Consider the following 6,619-nt stretch of genomic DNA (forward strand, 5'->3'; position numbering starts at 1 on the left):
GAAACCACTTGATTTTTAGGCAAGTATTCTTCAGTGGTTAGTGCATCTTATTTGGATGACACGTAAATACCCAAGTGCTGGATTGAGGTGTGTTGGGGCTTTTGTAACCACATTGATGGCTTGTCTCTCACTTTGAATTAGTTGGCTCTTCTTTAATCCAGTTTCCATGTAATCTGGAGTGAGAGTTGATAATAAGCAAACCTCAATCTGAGCTGCTGAGTTCCAGTTTGATTATTTGTTCAAGTTTTTGGGCTGTTTAGAATTTGGAGGGAGCCTTTACCCTGGAAGAGGCTGCTTTGTAGATGACTTGATTGTCAGTTGAGACTGCTGTGAAAACAGCTGCAGAAAGCACAAGCAGCAGCACAGCCAAAGGGTTGTTTGAAAAAAATAGGCTGGAGAGATTTTCATGAATCTTCCCCAACACAAATTTTGAGGGCCAAACTTCAGCAAGTAGAGTGTGTTGAGGAATGAGACCGCTTTGGAAGCGAGATCACTTGGTTTTCAGCATCAGGGTGCATTTAGCAGTACTTTTGCAGGGACCTTATCTGCATGCCAGTAGGCAATAGGTTAGAGCATCTCTCAGGGTAGAGGGGTAGTGTGGTTTGGGGAGTCTACCTCCTTGGAAGGTTTGAAGTATAAGTAGTATAAGCCACAAAATTTACTACATGTTTCCCTGGGGCAGGGCAGAATTTTTGGGGGTCTCAGTTTTACTGTATTTTAAGATTACTATTAATTGGTTTGCCCTGAGCAGAAGGGAACTGAATTCTGATTTCTCCATCTTCCAGGAGCCACCCGAGTAGAGCATCTGTGCAAACAAGGTGCTGGGAACATCCCCCAGCACAGCTGGGGAGTTGCACCCTGTTGAGGTGCTTGGGATTGTGTTGAGCTGTTAGCATGTCTGGCAGATGCTGTTCTACATCCACCAAGTCCAGAGATTTATCTTTACATAGTGATTTCAGCTTTCACCTTAATTGCAGGTGAGTCACTAACCACAGACCTAAGCATGTGGTCTTGAGCTCTGCTCCAGATACTGAGATAAGAGCTGTCTGCTGGCTCCCTGCCATCTCCCAAGTAGGAAGATGAGCTTTACCTCAGACTCAGCTCACTTCTTTTCCTCCTTGTTTAGGCAGCTTGGATAAATGCATTTTGGTAGGACAAATCCAGGCAGTAGTGCTGTTCCTTCTCTATGTAGTGGATGCCTGCCTGTAGGAAGTGCCTTCCTACATAAAGGGTTGGTGTTGCACCTTTTCTGCTGGTTCTCTGCAGTGTTTTTGGTTTTTTTTCTAAGTTGCTTGAGCTGTTTCCACAAACACAAAGTATGATCATCAGACTTGTGATTGCTTATCCTGCAAATGGGGAAATTTCTGATGAACTTTGCATTCACTGTGGCCTTTTATCTTTTGGTCTCTGTGGATCTATTCACAGAGCTGAAGTTGGACACCAGATTCTGTGGAGTGGAAATTTGTGAAGTTGCATTGGTATTTATTTTCCTCTTTGAAGAGGTATTAATTAGACTCTTGCACTGATTTCTTTGAGAGACTAGGAATGGAAGGGAGAGGAAAGTGACGTTACTTAAAAGAAACTCTTGACTTTTTTTCTAAACTTGAAGATTGGTATATTAAAAACAAATAAAACCCTTCAGGGATAATTTACATGGGAATGATATAATTACAAGAGTTGGAATTGAGTTACAGCTCTATTTACAAGAGTCTTGGGGAGTTTCTCATGGACATAGTGAGATTATTACAAGTACATCATGGCTAAATGAAACCACCACTATAAAAGTCTTTGTGGCCTTTCAGCAGGTCCTTACAGGAAGGTGAGTACTCATCAGAATCTTGATGCAGTTCCCACAGCCGTGGTATGTTTACATCCAGCTCTCCTCATCAGATACTGGCCCAGCCTGTCTTTTCTCTCCTTGCTTGAGTTATTGCACTTCCAGGTCTGAGTTACTTTCTCAACAGAAACTGAGCCTTTTAGTGTAAGGGTGAGCACCAGGATGAGTCTTACCTCAGTGCATTTCTCCATGCAAGGTGGAGATCTTTGTTTGCCATGGAGTCATAGAATGATTTGGGTTAGAAGGAACCTTTAAAGGTTATCTAGTTTTAACACCCCCCCCACCATGGCAGGGATATCTTCAACTAGACCAGGTTGCTTAGAGCCCTGTTTACCCTTTCTATGAAGGCTTCCAGGGATGGGGCAACCACCACCTCTCTGAGCAACCTGTTCAAGTGTTTTACCACCCTCATAATGAAAAATTCCTTCTTTCTATCTAGTCTGGATCTACCATTTTTAGTTTAAAACCATTACTGCTTGTCCTGTCTCAATGGTGCTCAAATTGCAGTGCCAGCTGAAGTAGGTTTTTCTTTGCAGCCCAATGGTCTCATACTCGCTCAGTTTAGGCATTTAAAAACAAACAAACAAAAAACCCCAAATCATAAAAGCCTGGCCAGGAGGCTTGGCTCTGAAAGGGTAGGTGTGTTTTCTGGCTTGTATGTTGAGACCCAGTTGTAAAGACTTGCCAACTTTGATGTGTCTAGCTACTTGTAAGCCTTGGAGAAAGAGAGCAGTGGGACAGTGGAAGGTGGGGTGCATGTGCAGTTTTCTAAAGGGCTCTTCTGTAGTGGTGACTTGATCTGTAAATCTAAAGCTATTAGGATTTCTTCCCTTCTGGCTCTTTGAGCTGGAGGTCACCAGCAGCAAACATCCACTTGGTTGTTTCTACCTCCATGCTGTTGTTTCTCTCTCTGGGCTGAAATCATCCTCCTGGAATGGTTTCCCTTGTTTTGCTTTTGAGGCCCCACATGGTGGCTCATCTATTGCACTTCATGGTGTACTGTTGAAGTAATTAATAGTATCTTAAGGGAGAAAATGCAACGTCTTTGGAAGCTTGCTTGCAGAATTCACAATATAATAATAGATAGGGTCCTACCAGGTTATCTAGAACACATCTGCCAAGAACAACATTCTGCTGTCCTGAAGCATATCTGATGCATATAGGGATTCAACCTGTTGTATGGCCTAAAACAGGAACATCCTGGAATTAAATTTAGATGAGATTAATTCTAAATGCCACCTCCCTTTTGTTTAATTACCTGTACTAGAAGGACATGGCTCTAGACACAGAAGAGAAGAAAGGAAATAATGGAGTATTCAAACATTTAAAGGAATAGTAGGAAAGAAGAACTTTGCAATTGCAAATATGAGTTTGCAATATGCCATGTAGTGTCCAGAGAATTAGAGAGCATATGCAGAACTTTGTAGCAGGACCTTTAAAGCAGCTATTGCATGTAGCTGGAAAATGCTCAGGAAGGTCTGGAAATGGAGGTACATGGAGCTGGTTTCTCTGGATTTCTGGTGGCTGCTTATTTTTGGCATCAAAAAAGGAAACCTGAGCCCTTCTCTGCTGAAGCATTTCTGAGGGTTTTTTCCACTGTGGGTTCTCTGGTATGCAGTAAAGGCAAGTGTCCTTAGTTCAGCTGGGTGAGAGTTAATTTTCCTTTAAGTAACTGGTACAGTGCCATGTTTTGGATTTAGTATGACAAAAACATTGACAATACTCTGATTTTTTAGTTGTTGCAAGCCAGGGGCTGCTTGGTACTCAGTTGCCAGCTGGGGTTAAGCTGTGACAGCAAGTTCAGATTGCGACATCTCCCTGACCAGGGCGACTCCAGCTGCCTCCTTTCCATGGCCTCTGAGTCTCATGAAACTTAGTTTCCTTTGTTGTGCTTGGCTGAAGTTGGCCCGTGGGTTCAAAAGCAAATGCTTTCATCTTGCACGAAGTATGGGCTCGTAAGATTGTGTTTTTCTAGAAGAAACCAGGCTGAAGAACAGCAGAGCCTAGAGCTGTATTGATTCCTGTCTGCTGGAAGGACTAGGTAGTTCAGGGATTGGCATGGCTTTGACTTTTTGGGCTTGCTGGATAGCTGGTTATAGTGGGGGAAGCTGGTCTTTGCTCTGCAGCCGTTGGGGTCGATGTCCTTGTAGTTTCACGTCCTTGGGTCTTGCCTTTCTGTGCCGCTGCTGGGCTGGGTGATGTTTAGAGCAGCCCTGCCTTGGCTGAGAAATGCCAGCAGGTTGTGCTGCGGGGCTCCACAAGAGCTTGTCTGCTCAGCCTCCCTCTGGCAAGGAAACCCCAAAGGATCTGGGAAAAAGTCTCCGCCTGATCCCGGGCTTCCTGGTTAGCCCTGGGTGATGTTCAGCTTGTGCTTTGGCCGGAGTTATGTTTGTACTGCGATGTTTGAAGGAGAGGTTCTGCAAGCACGCAGAACTCGCCCAGCATCCCGCTGGTCCAAATTGCATGGGCTAAAGCTGTTTGGACTGGATTATACCATCTGTTTGAAAAAGCAAACAAATAACTTGTCTTCACAAAAAGTGGCTAAATTATTTTAACTCTTTCAAGCCGGGACAGGTGAAACCAATTACACTGTTTTTGAGGGTCATGGATTTATGCATCTTGTTCCTGTTCTTTACTGCAGATCATAGAGGCAAAGCTTGTAAGTGTGAATACTGTTACATCTTTCACATAACTCTTGTAACATTGAGGAAGGGAAAAGAAAGGAGGAGGTATTTATTCATCTGGAAAAAGCACACATTTAGAAGTGACTATCGTGGTTAGTTAAAACAAAAACAACAACCAAGATTTAACCACATTCTAAAGTTTAAATTAATCTCTGCTCTCAAATGTTGAGATTACAGTCACTGCTGCAGATTACAAAGTGGGAATTTTCAAAAGTACCTATGTTGTCATTTCTCACAAGTGCACTATAGGCATTTTACTGAGCAGCTTTGCTCATCCTTGGTCACTGCAGTTGAACTCAGCAGCTGACTAATGACCAGCATGGACTCTACCATGGGGCAGAAGTTCCCCTGCTCTTGCAAAACTGAAACTTTTACTGCAGTGGAGGAGTGGGGATGTGTACAGTGGCTGCCAGCTTGTCCTGCACCCTTGTGGCATCGGGCAGTGACAAGACTATCCTTAGTCTGGTGTGGTGCCTTCTGTGATCTCATCTGCTCTGGTGATGCCAGGAACAGATGAGCCTATAAAGCACCAGAAAAGTTTGCTCAGGGAGGAAGCTTTGCTGATACTGGTGCACAGGCAGTACTGTTAGAGAGCAGCTGAAATCCTTGCTGATGACTTTTATCAGAACTAAGTGGAGCTTGTTATGTAGGGAAGTGCTAATATGGTTGTTCAAGGGGCTGGGGTAAATGGAAGTGACTTTGGATGAACTGTGGTCTTCTGACCAGCTCAGCTATGGGCACTCTCTACTGGTAGAAGACAGCTCTGGGCTGATTCCTCCTCCAGGCATCCTGGTGAGTGTTCCCAACTGTGAGAGAGCAGCAGCAGTGCTGTGTGTGCTGCAGCCAGTGCCTACAAGTTCCAGGCAAAAAGCTGTCTGATCTGCAGGAAAAAAGCCAGCTGTCCTATCTCATTCTCCTGATTGCTGGGTCAAAGTGTACTACAGAGATGTTGTAAGAGCTCAAGGCAAGTTGTTTTCAGCTTTTTTCCCCCCAATTTATTGACTTTTACATATACCTAGATGTCTTCAGTATTTAGACTGAAGTAGTATTGGGCTAAAGATCTTCAGAGCACCATGAGCCTCCCCGAATGATGGCACCCTGGAGTGGGGCAATTTTCAATGGAGCTTTCCTTAGCTGGGGTTTAAGTCCCCAGCATCTCGCAGAGGGTCAGGCAGATTCCTGTGGTCCAAAACTGCCTTGGGAATTTTTGTGGAAAGGTTTGTACTTTTCATCCTACTTCAGTCTGCAAGGAGAAGCAGAGAGGCTCTTCTGCAGGAAAGGGCAATCTCATACACCAGCAGTTTGTGACACGCAGTGAGCACCCATTTGGAAGGAAATGGTGAGCCTCATGAACAGAGCCCCATGCCTCTCCCAAATCACACAGTCCTGGGGCCTCTTAATAGCCAAACATAAAACTTTTTCAAAAGATGATCTCACCTGTTGAAAATCGCATCCATCTGAGTCAAAGCAGGAAGGGGAGCAGTGGCTGAAAAGGATGGATGGCTCCACGTGGGCAGCAGATGCACGTGGCTTCCAGTAGGACAACCCATGTGGTTTTTTCCAGCTGTGAGCCTTGGTTCTGCCATCAGTGTGTGTGAGGCTTGGTAGGGTGTACTTTTTGTTGAGTGTTTGCAGTTTTGTTTGACAGCGGGAAATGCTGGAAAATGTTAGTGAGAGCTGTCAAAGCCTGTAATGATCCCCCAGGGGAAGGAGTAGCATCCCTACAGGAGTTTAAATCCTTACAGACTTAATGTAGCATAGGAAAAATCCTGGCAATGAAAGGATGACCTGAGAACTCTACTGTGGAGAAGTAATGAATGATGTGAGCTGGAGAGATCTGTGTCATGCTAAAGGTAAAGGAAGATCAGGCATTTCCATGAAGAACAGTCCTCCCATAACTGGACTATTATTCTTCATGCTTCTGGGTGTACATGATTGCTGGTCAGATAAAAACAAAATATACCTTTGAATGCATTTGTACAGAACTGTCTGCAGAGGGAATTAAAAGCCAGAACAGAAACATTCTTTTAGGTATGTGATATTTGTGCTCAAGTAAATTGTCTCCCTGTTGAGCTGCTGGCTGAAAACACTGGGCTGA

Source organism: Haemorhous mexicanus, chromosome 6 (assembly GCF_027477595.1).
Source record: "Haemorhous mexicanus isolate bHaeMex1 chromosome 6, bHaeMex1.pri, whole genome shotgun sequence".
Classification (NCBI taxonomy): domain Eukaryota; kingdom Metazoa; phylum Chordata; class Aves; order Passeriformes; family Fringillidae; genus Haemorhous; species Haemorhous mexicanus.